Below are 17,500 nucleotides of genomic sequence, written 5' to 3'. Positions count from 1 at the left end.
GCATTGAACGTATTTAAGCTCGATTTCTGCTGTAGTTTGTGTTTTAGTGAACAATAAACGTATTTAAGCTCTATTTTTGCTGTAGTTTGGGTTTTAGTGAACATTAAACGTATTTAATCTCGATTTAAGCTGTAGTTTGTTTTAGTGAACATTAAACTTATTTAAGCTCGATTTCTTCTGTAGTTTGTGTTTTATTCAGCATTGAACGTATTTAAGCTCGATTTCTGCTGTAGTTTGGGTTTAAGTGAACATTAAACGTATTTAATCTCGATTTAAGCTGTAGTTTGTTTTAGTGAACATTAAACATATTAAAGCTCAACTTCTGCTGTAGTTTGTGTTTTAGTGAGCATTAAACATATTTAAGCTCGATTTCTGCTGTAGTTTGTGTTTTAGTGAGCATTAAACGTATTTAAGCCCGATTTCTGCTGTAGTTTGTGTTTTAGTGAACAATAAACATATTTAAGCTCGATTTCTGCTGTAGTGTGTGTTTTAGTGAACAATAAACGTATTTAAGCTCGATTTAAGCTGTAGTTTGCTTTAGTGAACATTAAACGTATTTAAGCTTGATTTCTGCTGTAGTTTGTGTTTTAGTCAGTATTGAACGTATTAAAGCTCAACTTCTGCTGTAGTTTGTGTTTTAGTGAACATTAAACGTATTTAAGTTCGATTTCTGCTGTAGTTTGTGTTTTAGTGAGCATTGAACGTATTTAAGCTCGATTTCTGCTGTAGTTTGTGTTTTAGTGAGTATTGAACGTATTTAAGCTCGATTTCTGCTGTAGTTTGTGTTTTAGTGAACATTAAACGTATTTAACGTATTTAATCTCGATTTCTGCGGTAGTTTGTGTTTTAGTGAACATTAAACGTATTTAACGTATTTAATCTCGATTTCTGCGGTAGTTTGTGTTTTAGTGAACATTAAACGTATTTAATCTCGATTTCTGCTGTAGTTTGTTTTAGTGAACATTAAACGTATTTAATCTCGATTTCTGCGGTAGTTTGTGTTTTAGTGAACATTAAACGTATTTAATCTCGATTTCTGCGGTAGTTTGTGTTTTAGTGAACATTAAACGTATTTAATCTCGATTTCTGCTGTAGTTTGTTTTAGTGAACATTAAACGTATTTAATCTCGATTTCTGCTGTAGTTTGTGTTTGAGTGAACATTAAACGTATTTAAGCTCAATTTCTGCTGTAGTTTGTGTGTTTTAGTGAGTGTTGGATGTGTTTGAGCTGTATTTCAGCTGTAGTTTTTTTTTTTTTTTTTTTGTGACCATTGGATGTTTGCGCTGTATTTTTGCTCTATTTTTGTGTATTAGCGAGCATTGGACATGTTTTAGCTCTATTTCTATTGTAGTTTGTGTTTTAGTGAGTGTTGAACTTATTTAAGCTCTATTTTTGTTGTAGTTTGTGTGTTTTAGTGAGTGTTTGGTGTATTTGAGCTCTGTTTCTGCTGTAGTTTGTGCTTTAGTGAGCATTGGACATGTTTCAGCTGCATTTCTGTAGTTTGTTTAGTAATGAGCTCTGGAAATTAGCTCTATGTCTGTTGTGGTGTGTGTTTTACTGTGCTTTAGACATGTTTTAGCTTTATTTGTGCTGTAGTTTTTGTGTTTAAGTGAGTGTTGGACATGTTTTGGCTCTACTTGTGCTGTTGTTTGTTTTTACTGAGCATTAAACGTATTTAAGCTCTATTTCTGCTGTAAATTGTGTGTTTTATTAAGCGTTAAACCTGTTTTAACTCTATATCAGCTGTAGTTTGTGTTTTAGTGAATGTTGGATGTATTTCAGCCCTATTTTTGCTATAATTTGAGTGTTTTAGTGACATGTTATTGCTCTACTTCTGCTGTAGTTTGTGTTTTCGTGAGTGTTGAATGTATTTCAGCCCTATTTTTGCTGTAATTTGATTGTTTTAGTGACATGTTTTAGCTCTACTTCTGCTGTAGTTTGTGTTTTATTGAGTTTTGGATGTGTTTGAGCTATATTTCTGCTGTAATTTGTGTGTTTTAGCTCTACTTCTGCTGTTGTTTGTGTTTTTTTAAAGAGCATTGAACATGTTTTAGTTCTATATCTGCTGTAGTTTGTGTTTTAGTGAGTTTTTGACATGTTTTAGCTCCATTTTTAGTGAGTGTTGGATGTGTTTGAGCTATATTTCTGCTGTAATTTGTGTGTTTTAGTGAATGTTGGACTTTTTTAGCTCTACTTCTGCTGTTGTTTGTGTTTTTTAAAAGAGCATTAAACATGTTTTAGTTTTATATCAGCTGTAGTTTGTGTTTTCGTGAGTGTTGGATGTATTTCAGCCCTATTTTTGCTGTAATTTGATTGTTTTAGTGACATGTTTTAGCTCTACTTCTGCTGTAGTTTGTGTTTTAGTGAGTGTTGGATGTGTTTGAGCTATATTTCTGCTGTAATTTGTGTGTTTTAGCTCTACTTCTGCTGTTGTTTGTGTTTTTTTAAAGAGCATTGAACATGTTTTAGTTCTATATCTGCTGTAGTTTGTGTTTTAGTGAGTGTTGGATGTATTTCAGCCCTATTTTTGCTATAATTTGAATTTTTTTGTGGCATGTTTTAGCTCTACTTCTGCTGTAGTTTGTGTTTTAGTGAGTTTTTGACATGTTTTAGCTCCATTTTTAGTGAGTGTTGGATGTGTTTGAGCTATATTTCTGCTGTAATTTGTGTGTTTTAGTGAATGTTGGACTTTTTTAGCTCTACTTCTGCTGTTGTTTGTGTTTTTTAAAAGAGCATTAAACATGTTTTAGTTTTATATCAGCTGTAGTTTGTGTTTTCGTGAGTGTTGGATGTATTTCAGCCCTATTTTTGCTGTAATTTGAGTGTTTTAGTGACATGTTTTAGCTCTACTTCTGCTGTAGTTTGTGTTTTAGTGAGTGTTGGATGTGTTTGAGCTATATTTCTGCTGTAATTTGTGTGTTTTAGCTCTACTTCTGCTGTTGTTTGTGTTTTTTAAAGAGCATTGAACATGTTTTAGTTCTATATCTGCTGTAGTTTGTGTTTTAGTGAGTGTTGGATGTATTTCAGCCCTATTTTTGCTATAATTTGAATTTTTTTGTGGCATGTTTTAGCTCTACTTCTGCTGTAGTTTGTGTTTTAGTGAGTTTTTGACATGTTTTAGCTCCATTTTTAGTGAGTGTTGGATGTGTTTGAGCTATATTTCTGCTGTAATTTGTGTGTTTTAGTGAATGTTGGACTTTTTTAGCTCTACTTCTGCTGTAGTTTGTGTTTTAGTGAGTGTTGGATGTGTTTGAGCTATATTTCTGCTGTAATTTGTGTGTTTTAGCTCTACTTCTGCTGTTGTTTGTGTTTTTTAAAGAGCATTGAACATGTTTTAGTTCTATATCTGCTGTAGTTTGTGTTTTAGTGAGTGTTGGATGTATTTCAGCCCTATTTTTGCTATAATTTGAATTTTTTTGTGGCATGTTTTAGCTCTACTTCTGCTGTAGTTTGTGTTTTAGTGAGTTTTTGACATGTTTTAGCTCCATTTTTAGTGAGTGTTGGATGTGTTTGAGCTATATTTCTGCTGTAATTTGTGTGTTTTAGTAAATGTTGGACTTTTTTAGCTCTACTTCTGCTGTTGTTTGTGTTTTTTAAAAGAGCATTAAACATGTTTTAGTTTTATATCTGCTGTAGTTTGTGTTTTCGTGAGTGTTGGATGTATTTCAGCCCTATTTTTGCTGTAATTTGAGTGTTTTAGTGACATGTTTTAGCTCTACTTCTGCTGTAGTTTGTGTTTTAGTGAATTTTTGACATGTTTTAGCTCCATTTCTGCTGTAGTTTGTGTTTTAGTGAGTGTTGGATGTGTTTGAGCTTTATTTCTGCTGTAATTTGTGTGTTTTAGTGAATGTTGGACGTGTGTTAGCTCTACCGTTGTTTTTTGTGTTTTTACAGAGCATCGAACATGTTTTAGCTCTATATTTGCTGTAGTTTGCATGTTTTAGTGAGCGTCAGACATGTTTAAACTCCATTTCTGCTGTAGTTTGTAGTGTTCCTCAGTGCCTCAGACTGTCTTGTAGTCGAGCAGCTCATCATTTCTCCTCAGTCTTTGTAGTTCGGCCTCAGCCGGCTGTCAAACGGGATCAGACAGAAAACACTCGCGATCACACTTTGAACGCCAGTCCTCTTCAACTTGTCCTACTTTCGCAGTTCGTCGTGTTCAGCGACTCCACCGTCGCGCTGTAAGTAATGGCTCTATTTGTTTGCTGTCTGCACTGTGTATGTTCATAATGGGGGCTGAGAGGAATCTGGCTATAAAATGGTGCATAAATCAATTAAAGCTGAGGTAGATTCATATCTAGTGTCTCGGTAACTATCGCCATTACTCACACAGACCCTGATCGTATCGAGACGCTTCCAGTCACTCGGCCACCTTCACTAAATGCCTTTAAATTTTTAATTTCCACAGGAACAAAGATCACATCTGAGGAGGATTGCATGGCTGTAATTTATTTAAGGAGCTGGACGGGTTATTTCGGATGGGCTCTTTCTGAGGGGTGTTTCAGGACGTCCTGAGTGACAGGAGGATATTGGGAGATTGGGTTGATCCAGATCGTGATCAGTGGTTCTCCATTGGTTTCACTTTACTAGCCAGATTGGATATCACACATTGCCAGATAGCATCCTAAAATGACCTAAAATCTAAATTACACAGTAAAAAAAAAAGCTGGGTTCCACACAAATCCTTTAATTGAGTTGTCCCAACACAAACTAATTAAGTTAACTTAATTTTTTTTTTTTGCAATTTTAAGTGGATTGAACTTAAAACGATTAAGTTGTTCCCAAAAAATTTGAAAATTGTGTTGATTCAGCTCATTATAAATAAGTAAATTGAACAAGCAGCCAAAATCGATTTTTGAATGTATAGGAATGACGGACCAATAAGATGCAAATTAATGTATGCTTACTACTTATTAATAGTTTAATTAATTAGTTTCTATGTGTTTATTTATTTTTTGTATTTTACCATTTTATATCGTCTTTGTATTTTTTTGTTAACTGTTTAGCACAAGAACTTTCTAAAATAAAGTTAACTTTTTTAAATATTTTGTTTTATTTAATGTTTAATGAAAATGTTTCTTTATGGTTTAACTAGATTGCCCCTAAGACTGCCTCTTATAACATTATAGTTCTGATTAATATTTAAAATATTAAAATATATTTACCATATATTTTTATACATTTATATAAAAAAGTTATATTAAAATATATTTATTATATATATTTTATATATTTATATATAAAAAATTAAATATTAAAATATATTTATCAAATATTTTACCATTTATAATTTTGAACCAAAAATTGCCCAAATAAGCAAATTCTCCAACTTAATATTAAAATCAGATTCTCTCTAGATTCTTTTTAAATTGCTAAATAAATACACACAAATCACCTAAATAGTATCAAAATGCAATCAAAATGGTGTTTCCATTGGACGCAACATTAAATCTCTTTTTAAAAGGCCATTTAGGCTATGTATCACGCTATATTCTCATTATCATCCTCCATCACCTTTCTCCCTCAAAAACATATCTATGGTAAGTATTTTTTATCGTTACTTGTTTGATACAGTATTTATCCTATTGTACTTCCATTATTATATGCTAACTCAGAAAACAAGTAAAATATATCTCAGTATTGAGAATTTACAGTTTAAACAACTTAATTCCTCGCTAATTTTGCTCTTTAGTAGGTTTATAAGATAATATTGAAGAAAATCAGATTCCCTCTAGATCGTGGCACTTTTTAAATTGCTAAATAAATACCTCTAAATCATCGTAATATAATCAAAATAGTATTTCGATTGAACACAATACAAAACCTCTCTTAAAAATGCTGTTTAGGCTATGTGCAGGGCCATACATTTTTTGCTAATTCTGCAGAGAATTTTGGTAAAAATCTGCGGATTTCTGCGGAATTATTTTGGCAGTATCCAGCGGAGTATCATAACTAAAACTTTAATATATGAAATAAAATGTAATAAATTACTGAATAAAAATGAAATAAATTCAGATTTACACATTTACGCAAGCAAATAAACAGAATTAATGATGGGCTAAAAATCTGCAGAAATCCGCGTAATTATGCAGAAAATCTGCGGAATTCTGCGAGTGCAGTTTCCATGTGGGCCTATATGTGTCGATATTCTCATTAGCCTTTAAAATCATCCTCCATCGCTTTTCTCCCTCAAAAACATATCTATGTTAGGTATTTGTTATGGTCACTTGTTTGGTACAATATTTATCCTAATGTACTTCCATTAATAAATTATAATTTAGAAAAGAAGTCAAATATTTCCCAGTATTGAAAATTTACAGTCAAAATGACTTCATTCCTGGCTACTTCTGTTCTTTAGTTTATAAGATAAACTACTCTTCGACAGAAATATCAAAGAAAAAACTGATTCTCCCTAGATCGAGTATGGCATTTCTTAAATTGTTAAATAAATATAAATCATCTAACTATAATCAAAATAGTATTTCAGTTGGACACAATATGAAATCTCTCTTAAAAATGCTGTTTAGGCTATGTGTTGCAATCTCAATAACATTCAAAATCCTCCTCCATCGATTTTCTCCCTCAAAAACACATCTATGTTAAGAGTTTGTTTTTGTTACTTGTTTGATACAATATTGATCCTATAGTACATACATTAATATATGCTAATTTAAAAAATAAGTAAAATATATCTCAGTATTGAGAATTTACCAGTTAACGACAGCTAATTTGAATTTTTTTGTAGGTTTATAAGATAAACTATGCTACTCTTCCAATTAAATATGAAAGAAAATCAGATTATCTCTTGATCAAACTTATTAAATTGCTAAATAAATACATCTAAATATTATCTAAATATAATCAAAATGGTGTTGTGATTACACAATACGAAATCTTCTTAAAAAGGCTATGTATCGTGCTATGCTCTCATTAGCATTCATCATCATCCTCCATCACTTTTCTCCTTCAAAAAACATGTGAGGTATTTGCTATTGTTAATTGTTTGGTACAATATTGATGCTATTGTAATCTACTTCCTTTAATATATGATCATTTAGAAATGAAGTCAAAATATATCTGAGTATTGAGAATTTACAAGTTAAAGAAGATCATTCCTCACTAGTTTTGCTTTTTAATAGGTTTAAAAGATAAATAATTTCCAATGAAATGTTAAAGAAAGTCTGATTCTCTCTCTACATTCTTCAAAACTACATTCTTAAGATCTCTAAACTTCTAAAATTGCTAAACTAATCCATATAAATCTATCCAAATATTATCTAGATAAAACCTAAATGGTGTTTCGAGTAGACGCAATACAAAATATCTCTTAAAAGGCTGTTTAGGCTGTGTATTGCTATTGATTAGCATTAATCATCATCATCCATTTTCTCCCTCAATAACATATAAGTATTTATTATTGTTACTTGTTTGGTATAATATTCATGCTATTATACTTCCATTAATATATTATTTAGAAAATAAGTCAAATATATCTCAGTATTGAGAATTTACAGGTGAAACGACAGCTAATTTAAATATTTAGTAGGTTTATAAGATAAACTATGCTACTCTTCCAATTAAATATGAAAGAAAATCAGATTCTCTCTAGATCAAACTTCTTAAATGGCTAAATAAATACATATGAATCATCTAAATATTATTTAAAAATAATTAAAGCTGTGTTTTGATTGGATTGAACTCTTTCTATAAAGGGCTGTTTAGGCTACATGGCGTTATATTCTCATTAGCATTCAGCAGCATCCTCCATCCCTTTTCTCCCTCAAAAACAGATCTGATTGTGTCATAACCTGCTAGTTGAGCTCGGCGGGTCTTGAAGAATCAATCTGTGTTCCTCCAGACTGAATATATTTCTCCTGGAGAAAAGGTAGAGGCTTTAACATCGCACTTTCGCCGTGCTATTTGCCTTGACAATCTCCTTGAGACTGATCTGATAGAGAGCGCGCTGCCCTGTGAGCGGGAAAAAAAGGCGCGCGCGCCAAACAAACCCATGAAACTACTTCAGGCTTTTTTCATTTGGATAAAAGCCTCCGGATCGCCTCGAATTCGGGCTTTTCTCCACAGATAATGCAGATGTTGTCGCCGCAATCATCATTATAGTGGTGTTTTCTTCTCCCGTGCGCGTGCGGGGGTTTATTTACAGGGTTACTGATCTGTAGTAATTTCTTAAATTCGCCATCAAAGCCGCTATTTATCCGCAGACGGGCGGGGGCGCGCATGTATCATACGGCTCATTTCTAATAAATGTGGATTAGCATGGATGATCCGGCTCTGGTCCGGCCTTCCCGAGGTCAAAAACCGGAATTCCGTGTCACAAATCCTGCACCAAGTTAGATCTAGTAATAATAATAAACTAAATGATTTTTTTTCTCCCTCTCTCTGCATCCCCCCCTCCGCCGCCGCTGCTGGATAAACGCAGATTATGTGCATATTCATAAGACGCCCCTGATTAATTTCATGCTGACATGTCATTTGAATTGTGTGGGATTTATAAACTCCATTTAAATCCGTATTTTCTCAATAACGTGCTGTTTGTAGAATAACTAGCGTCTAGTTGTGGATTAGCTAGGCTTTAAGTCATTTGCAAAAAAAAAAAAACTTTATTTATCTTTTTAAGGCATTGTTTTCTATAGTTTTTCCATACCTTGACAAACCAACAGCTTTTAAATTGTGCTGAAAATGTCATTATAGATTTTTTTTAAAACACTAATGTCATTTTAATGTAATGACATTTTTTTCTTGCTTTGATGATTTTAATATAAAAAAACGTTTATCACAAATACTTTTATTGCAATAAAATATTATTCTTTCTTTATTCTATAACATAGTGATGATTTTATTGATTATTTATTAACTATGATAAAATATAAAGTCTCAGGTGCAAGCAAGTGAAGTGGTTTGGCCTATATACATCTTAAATATATCACACTAATTCTGTTGTGGACCGATAATATTAAAATTAGTTTTTAACAGCCGATATCAATCTGGCTGCCGATATATTTATTTTCTAACAACTAATTTATTTTGCCTTTTCCAATGACGACAGTAAATAAAATTTTATTTTAAAACAAAAAAAAAAGACTCTCCAAAAGAAAGGTATAAATTCCTTGATCTCTATCATGCATGGAAAATGGGCGAATGATTTTGTCGTCAGCCTGTTAATTAACAAGTTCTGTATTTCATAAGTCACATTTTTTTATTTGGTGTATTTACAGTTATGAATTGCATTTGGGATGTTGATTTTAGCTCTGTAGAGTTTTGATGTTGAAAAATACAAAAAGGTGACTTTTATTGACATGAACGTCATTTAATACAATTTATCGCATAATAATAAACAATATATAGAGAATTAAGTCCCTAAATAGTTTATTGCCAGGTCTTTGTACTATAATTTACAGCAACCCAGACAATGTTTAACTTCAAACTATAAAAAAATGTCAATAAAAGTCGCTTTTCAACATCATGTTGTCAGAGGAAGCTGTAGTTTTACGTCACAATTGTAAATAATAGCACTTGTAAATTTTACAGACTAACTGGCAACCAAACTTGCTAGAAAATTTTACAGCAATTTTTTACAGGGCATAAATCCCATAACGCAGAAAGCTGTTAATTTATGTTTTTAAAGTGTGTTTTGGTACATTTTGCATCCCTAATGTACAGTAATAGATGTATGAAATCGTACATAAAGCAGTGATGGTCGCCAGTAATACTGTAAAATTTACAAGCGCACTGTAGATTGACAATTATAATTGTGTTTTAGTTTTATCCGCTTGTTAAGTGCGAAGCGGCTTCCGGGTCAAAGCGCTATATCAGACTTTATGGAGAGACTCAACAAATGGTAATACTAAATTTTTGCAAAGCAATTGTATTACTTTCAACAATCACGATCGCAATGTTTATATATCCATGTCTAATATCCGATGGCCAGAAATTGGTTAATCTTTTATAAATTGTAAAATATTGGTGTCTGTGATACACCAAGATTTTATTTTAAAAACTCATTTTAATGTGTGATATAACTAAAAAGTGGTTATAAACTGATATTTTCTCAATTCAAATGAGTAACGGCTTGGACCCGGAAACAGTATTTCATACGCCACGACTTAACAAGCGGGTTAGCACAATTGTAAATTTTAATTTACAGTGCACTTATAAATTTGACAGTATTATCGGTGATTTTAACAGTATTAACAGCAACATTTACAAGCACACTGTAAATTAACAATTGCAACTGTGCTGTAGTTTTTACATTGTTAATGTACAGTACACTAGAACATTTTACTTCATTACTGGTTACCAAAATTACCATAGGCCTAATACTGTAAATTTTACAGCAATTTCTTACAGTGCAGAAAACTGGTAATTTACGCATGTTTGTAAAGTGTGCATTGGTATATTTTGCATCCCTAATGTACAGTATTAGATGTACAAAATCACACATAAAGCAGGGCTGGTCCAAGTAATACTGTAAATTTTACAAGTGCACTGTAAATTGACAATTACAATAATAAACGTTTACAAATCGATGTAATGCTTTCAAAAATCACGATCACAAACACCAAGATTTTATTTTAAAAACTCGCTTCAATGTGTGATATGACTAAAAAGTAGTTATAAACAAATATTTTTTTAACTCAAATGAGTATCGGCTTGGACCTGGATACGGTATTTCATATGTCACGACTTAACAAGTGAATTAGCACAATTGTAAATTTTAGCAATTGAACCGTAAATTAACAATTGCAACTGTGTTGTAGTTTTACAGCATAATTAATGTTATTAATGTACAGTGCACTAGTAAATTTTACAGTTACTGGCAACCAAAATTGCCATAGGCCTAATACTGTAAATTTTACAGCAATTTCTTACAGTGCAGAAAACTGGTAATTTACGCATGTTTTTAAAGTGTATTGGTATGTTTTGCATCCCTAATGTACAGTATTAGTAGTATAAAATTGCACATAAAGCTTCGATGGTTGCGAGTAATACTGTCAAATTTACAAGTGCACTGTAAATTAACAATTACAACTGTGTTTTAGTTTTACAGCACAATTGTAATTATTAATTAACAGTGCGCTTGTAAACTTTACAGTATTACTGGCCACCAAAATAGTTTTTTTTTTACAAGTGCACTTGTAAATTTTACATTATTACTGTCAACCAAAATTGCCAGTAATACTGTAAATTTTACAGCAATGTTTTACATAAATCCCAGAATGCAGAAAACTCTTAATTTACAGCCAATTTTAAAGACTGTTTCAAAATTACCAGTAGGCCTAATACTGTAAAGTTTACAACATTTTTTACAGTGCATAAATCTTAGAATGCAGAAAACTCTTAATTTACAGCCGTTTTTAAAGAGTGTTTCAAAATTACCAGTAGGCCTAATACTGTAAAGTTTACAACATTTTTTACAGTGCATAAATCTTAGAATGCAGAAAACTCTTAATTTACAGCCGTTTTTAAAGAGTGTTTCAAAATTACCAGTAGGCCTAATACTGTAAAGTTTACAACATTTTTTACAGTGCATAAATCTTAGAATGCAGAAAACTCTTAATTTACAGCCGTTTTTAAAGAGTGTTTCAAAATTACCAGTAGGCCTAATACTGTAAAGTTTACATTTTTTACAGTGCATAAATCTTAGAATGCAGAAAACTCTTAATTTACAGCCGTTTTTAAAGAGTGTTTCAAAATTACCAGTAGGCCTAATACTGTAAAGTTTACAACATTTTTTACAGTGCATAAATCTTACAATGCAGAAAACTCTTAATTTACAGCCGTTTTTAAAGAGTGTTTCAAAATTACCAGTAGGCCTAATACTGTAAAGTTTACAACATTTTTTACAGTGCATAAATCTTACAATGCAGAAAACTCTTAATTTACAGCCGTTTTTAAAGAGTGTTTCAAAATTACCAGTAGGCCTAATACTGTAAAGTTTACAACATTTTTTACAGTGCATAAATCTTACAATGCAGAAAACTCTTAATTTACAGCCGTTTTTAAAGATATATGTTGCACCCGTAATGTACAGCATTAGTATAAAATCGCACATAAAGCAGAGATGACTCCTCTAGCCGGTGGTGCAGCTGTAAACAAGTGTAATTTGGACTGATTTATGCTCATTAATCTGATGTGTGTGTCCGGCCACATCTGCAGTCCAGTCCCACAATGTCAGTGAAGGGCGATGAGCTTAAACTCTGATTAAAAAGGCAGAATAATGAGTGTTTTTTTTGTTTTTTTTCAGGGATTGCAGCATTATTAGGGTTACGAGGAACTCAAGATCTGCTCATTTGAACGCGCAGCTGTCTCTAAAGCTCCCGCAAGAACTCTTTTCATTTGGCGTAATTATTATTATTATTATTTTGCAGTTATGGAAAAGCTGGCTTCTTTTTTAATGGCACTTATCTGTCCGAAACAGAGCCGCTAATAAAACACGACGCTTCAGACGGAGAGACTTATTAGCACTGCAGGAAATGAGAAGCGGGATTGTGACAAAGAATTGTTGGTTTCAATCAGTTTTACGATGTGTAGCTGATTTTTAATATAAGTAATAATGATAATATATTGTGAGGCTGGCGGCACGGTGGCTCAGTAGTCGCCTCACAGGATGAAGGTTGCTGGTTTGAATCCGGGCTGGGTCAGTTGGCATTTCTATGTGTTGTTTGGATGTTCTCCCTGTGTTAGTGTGGGTTTCCTCCGGGTGCTCCGGTTTCCCCCACAGTCCAAACACATGCGCTATAGTGAGTTGGATGAAGTAAATTGGCCGTAGTGTGTGCGTAAATGTAAGAATGTATAAGTGTTTTCCAGTACTGGGTTGCAGCTGGAAGGGCATTTGCTGTGTAAAATATGCTGGAATAGTTGGTGGTTCATTCCGCTGTGGCGACCCCTGAAATAGAGACTAAGCTGAAGGAAAATGACTGAATATTGTGAGCTGCAGTTGTGTGTCGGTGGTGTTTATTGAGGATCTGTTTATCTGGAAACTGAATCAATCTGTGTTTTGACCTCTGGGGCTTCAGCTCGATGCGTTCGCAATGTCACCTAGTGCTGAAATGTGTGTGTGTGTGTGTGTGTGTGTGTGTGTGTGTGTAATAGAAACAAATAAAATAAAAATCTGATTTAAAAACAGGTGTTAATTTTCTAATTATGTGTAGCAAAAATTTTTTATTGTATAATTATTTGATAATAATAACATTAATAATAATAATTTTTTGTGTTGTAATAATCTGAAAAAAATTAATTAATGAATTCCAAATTTAATATTTTACAAATTTTGAAGATAATAATTGTAATTATATTGATTATAAATACATTTTAGTAATGTTTAATTATATTTAATCATAATAAATATTTAATTTATAATTAATTATAAAAAATATATATGTTAATCAACAATAAAAAATAATATTAATATAATATTTATTCATTCATTTTTTTTTTCAGCTTAGTCCCTTTATTTATCAGGGTTCGCCACAGCGGAATGAACCACCAACTTATTCAGCTTATGTTTTACACAGCGAATGCACTTCCAGCCACAACTCAACTCGGGGAAACACCCACACACTCTTGCATTCCAACACATACACTATTTAGCTTATTCAGTTCACATGTCTTGGGACTGTGGGGGAAACCGGAGCTCCAGCCGGTGCTCAAACCAGTGACCTTCTTGCTGTGAGGCAATCGTGCTACCCATCACACCCTTGTGACAACCTATAAATATAACATTTATATAAATAATAATTTACCAAATAATTAATAATTATTAAATATAATAATTACATTTTTGTTATTGTTGCTATTATTATTATCATTAGTAGTAGTATTAAAATAATGAATAATTTTAATGATTGATATATATATATATATATATATATATATATATATATATATATATATATATATATATATATATATATATATTATTAACATAATATAATATAATAAATTAAATATATATTATTGTTATATTAATATATATATATATATATATATATATATATATATATATATATATATATATATATATATATATATATGTTGTTTATTTTATATAGTATTTTTTATATTTACTTTGTATTACTAGTGATCTAAGCTTCCTTTTACAATCAAGTCTCAGTCTTCATAATAAATACTTTAATAATAGTAATAATAAATATTATTGTTATATTTTATGCATTTTATCATGTTATATAAACTTCATTATATTTTGTAAATGTTTATCTATTTTTATTAGAATGTATTTATAAACTTTGTCTGCCATTGAAACTATTATTAGGTTATTATGAATACTGTTTATTGTATTATTATTATTAATTTTATTCATTTATCATTAATTTTCCTTCAGCTTAGTCACTTATTTATCAGGGGTCGCCACAGCGGAATGAACCGCCAGCTTATCCAGCATATGTTTTACTTCCAGCTGCAACCCAGTACTGGGAAACACCTATACACACTCACATTAACACACACACTCATACACTACGGCCAATTTAGTTAATCAATTCCCCCATAGCGCATGTGTTTGGACTGTAGGGGAAACCGGAGCACCCAAAGGAAACCCACGCCAACACGGGGAAAGCATGCAAACTCCACACAAAAATGCCAACTGACCCAGCTGGGACTCAAACCAGTGACCTTCTTGCTGTGAGACAACAGTGCTAACCACTGAGCCACCGTGTTGCCCTGTTATAATAATAATAATTAATATTAAAATATTGTAAAGGTAATATAAGCTATTAATGATTTGTTGAATGTTAAGCGTGTGTGTGTGTGTGTGTGTGTGTGTGTGTGTGTGCTTTGAATACTTTCATAAAGCATGTTTACTTCATGTATATGTAGGCTTCAAATGAAGTCCTGCTATTTGAAAACTGTTTTTAAAGGAGGTCTTCCTCGTCCTCTTCCCGTCACGTTTTCCTGTCCGTATCGCCTGAGCGCCGTGTGTGTGTGTGTTTTCATCACCATCTCCCGATTTACCCTGCACCATGAAGCTCTGCCATCTGCCGCTTCTGCTGCCAGAGACACAGAGCTGAGCATTCACAGCCCACCCGCTAGCGCTAGTGCTAGCTCACAGCCATTCTACATTCACAGCCCACCCCTTAATGCTAGTGCTAGCTCACAGCCTTGCTGCATTCACAACCCACCCCTTAGTGCTAGTGCTATTGCTAGCTCACCGCCGCGCTAATTCACATTACTTGCTCACAACCACACTACATTCACAGCGGACCCACTAGTGCTAGTGCTAGCTCACAATCATGATACATTCAGACACCACATGCTAGTGCTAGCTCACAGCAACGCTACAGTCGCAACACACCCACTATTGCTATATAAAGCCATGCTATATTCATATCGCACCAGCTAGTGCTAGCTCATAGTCATGCTACATTCAGAGCCCATCCGCTAGTACTATGCCACGCTACATTCACAACACAAACCACTAGTGCTAGCTCACAGCCACACTACATTCACATCACAACCCGCTTGCGCAAATGCTAGCTCACAGCCACATTACATTCACATCACAACCCACTAGCGCAAATGCTAGCTCATGGCCACACTCCATTCACATCACAACCCACTAGCGCAAATGCTAGCTCATGGCCACACTACATTCACATCACAATCCGCTTGCGCAAATGCTAGCTCACAACCACACTACATTCACATAACAACCCGCTAGCGCAAGTGCTAGCTCACAGCCACGCTACATTAACAGCACATCTACTAGTGCTAGTGTTAGCTCATAGCCACTACATTCAGGGCCCACCTGCTAGTGCTACATTCAAATCCCACCTGTTAGTACTAATGTATAGCCACAATACATTCAGGGCTGACCTGTAAGCGTTAGTGCTAGTTCACATGCAGCCATGCTACATTCAGAGCTTACATGTTAGCATTAGCTAACTCCCACACTACATTCAGAGCCCACCCACATGCCGGTTTTAGCTCTCATCCACGTTTCATTCATAGCGTACCAGCTAGTGCTAGCTCACAGGCATGTTAAATTCACACACCACCCGGTAGCACTAGTGCTAGCCATGCTACATTGAAATCCCACCCGTTGGTGCTAGCTCATATAGCCACAATACATTCAAATCCCATGCGTTAGTGCTAGCTTATGGCCACAATACATTCAGAGCCCACCTGCAATCCTTAGTGCTAGTTCACAGCCATGCTACTTTCAGAGCTTACCTGTTAGCATTAGCTAACTGTCGCGCTACATTCAGATCCCACCTGCAAGTATTAGCTCACATCCACACTACGTTCAGAACCCACCCACAACCATTAGTGCACAACAATTAAAAGCCACCGCACGTTTTAGCGATACCTCACAGCCATGCTACATTCAGAAGCCACCCGTTAACGCTAGAGCTAGCTCATAGCCATGTACAATCAGAGCCCACCGATTAGCACTAGTGCTATCTCACAGCGATGCTACATTCAGAGCATGGCCATAAGCACTAGTGCTAGTAGAGCCCACCTAGTAGAGGTGCTCGGACGAAAGTGAAGAGCGGAGGTGGGGCGGAAGAATGGGCTCGCGGACGAAAGTGAATAGCAGCGAGTGGGGGGTTTGGTTGGTGAGTGTCTTGGAAGAAAGGGAAGAGCAGGCGGGGGTAGGGGGTTAGGATTGATGTCTAAAGGTTGTGTAATGGCATACAGCGATATCTTCCCAAGGCTAGCAGGTCTCAGTTACTAGCATTAAACATTAGCTCATAGCAGTGCTACTTTCCGGCTCCATTTGTTAGCATAAACTTTAGCTCACAACCACAAAACAATTCAGAGCCCACCTCCCCTGCTGAAAAAAACAGCTTAAACCAGCCTAGGCTGGTTGGCTGGTTTTAGCTGGTCGACCAGGCTGGTTTTAGAGGGGTTTTGGCCATTTCCAGGCTGGTTTTCAGCCATTTCCAGCCTGGTCTTAGCTGGTCAGGCTGGGAGATGACCAGATAAAACCAGCTTTGTCCAGCTTAAACCAGGCTGGTCAAGCTGGTTTTAGCTGGATTTAGCTGGTCATTTTCCAGCCTGGCCAGCAAAGACCAGGCTGGAAATGGCTGGAAACCAGCCTGGAAATGGCCAAAACCCCTCTAAAACCAGCCTGGTCGACCAGCTAAAACCAGCCAACCAGCCTAGACTGGTTTAAGCTGGATTTTTCAGCAGGGTCCAGGCTAGCGTTAGCGTTAGCTTACCACTATGCTACTTTCATCCCAACTTTTAAGTGTGCATTGCAGTATAGCCTGCACACTAAAATGTGTCAACTCGTTAGCAGAACTAAACTAGCAGAAACTCATTTTAGTCTGCTAGCACAAAGCTAGCAAAAACAACTAGTTTCAGCGTCAGACAGATAACAACCTTCCCTACTGAACAAAACCCAGCTTAAACCAGCCTAAGCTGATCAGGCTGGTTTTAACTGGTCATCCAAGCTGGTTTTTCGCTGGTTTCCCAGGCTGGTCATAGCTGGTTTGTCAGGCTGGTTTTAAAGGGGTTTGG

General features: G+C 34.5%; 2 protein-coding genes across 31 annotated transcripts in view; both read left to right on the top strand.

The window, feature by feature from the left end:
* Window positions 1-17,500, top strand: part of ptprsa (protein tyrosine phosphatase receptor type Sa) — a 387,121-nt gene that overhangs the window by 52,330 nt on the left and 317,291 nt on the right. The window lies entirely within an intron of this gene.
* kdm4b (lysine (K)-specific demethylase 4B) overlaps window positions 1-17,500 on the top strand; it is an 814,203-nt gene that overhangs the window by 717,711 nt on the left and 78,992 nt on the right. The gene's annotated exons all lie outside the window — the stretch shown is intronic.

The sequence above is a fragment of the Danio rerio genome, chromosome 22, assembly GCF_052040795.2.
Source record: "Danio rerio strain M-AB ecotype USA chromosome 22, GRCz13ab, whole genome shotgun sequence".
Lineage (NCBI taxonomy): Eukaryota > Metazoa > Chordata > Actinopteri > Cypriniformes > Danionidae > Danio > Danio rerio.
Note: the sequence above shows the minus strand (reverse complement) of the source record. Positions and strands in the feature narration are given on the sequence as shown.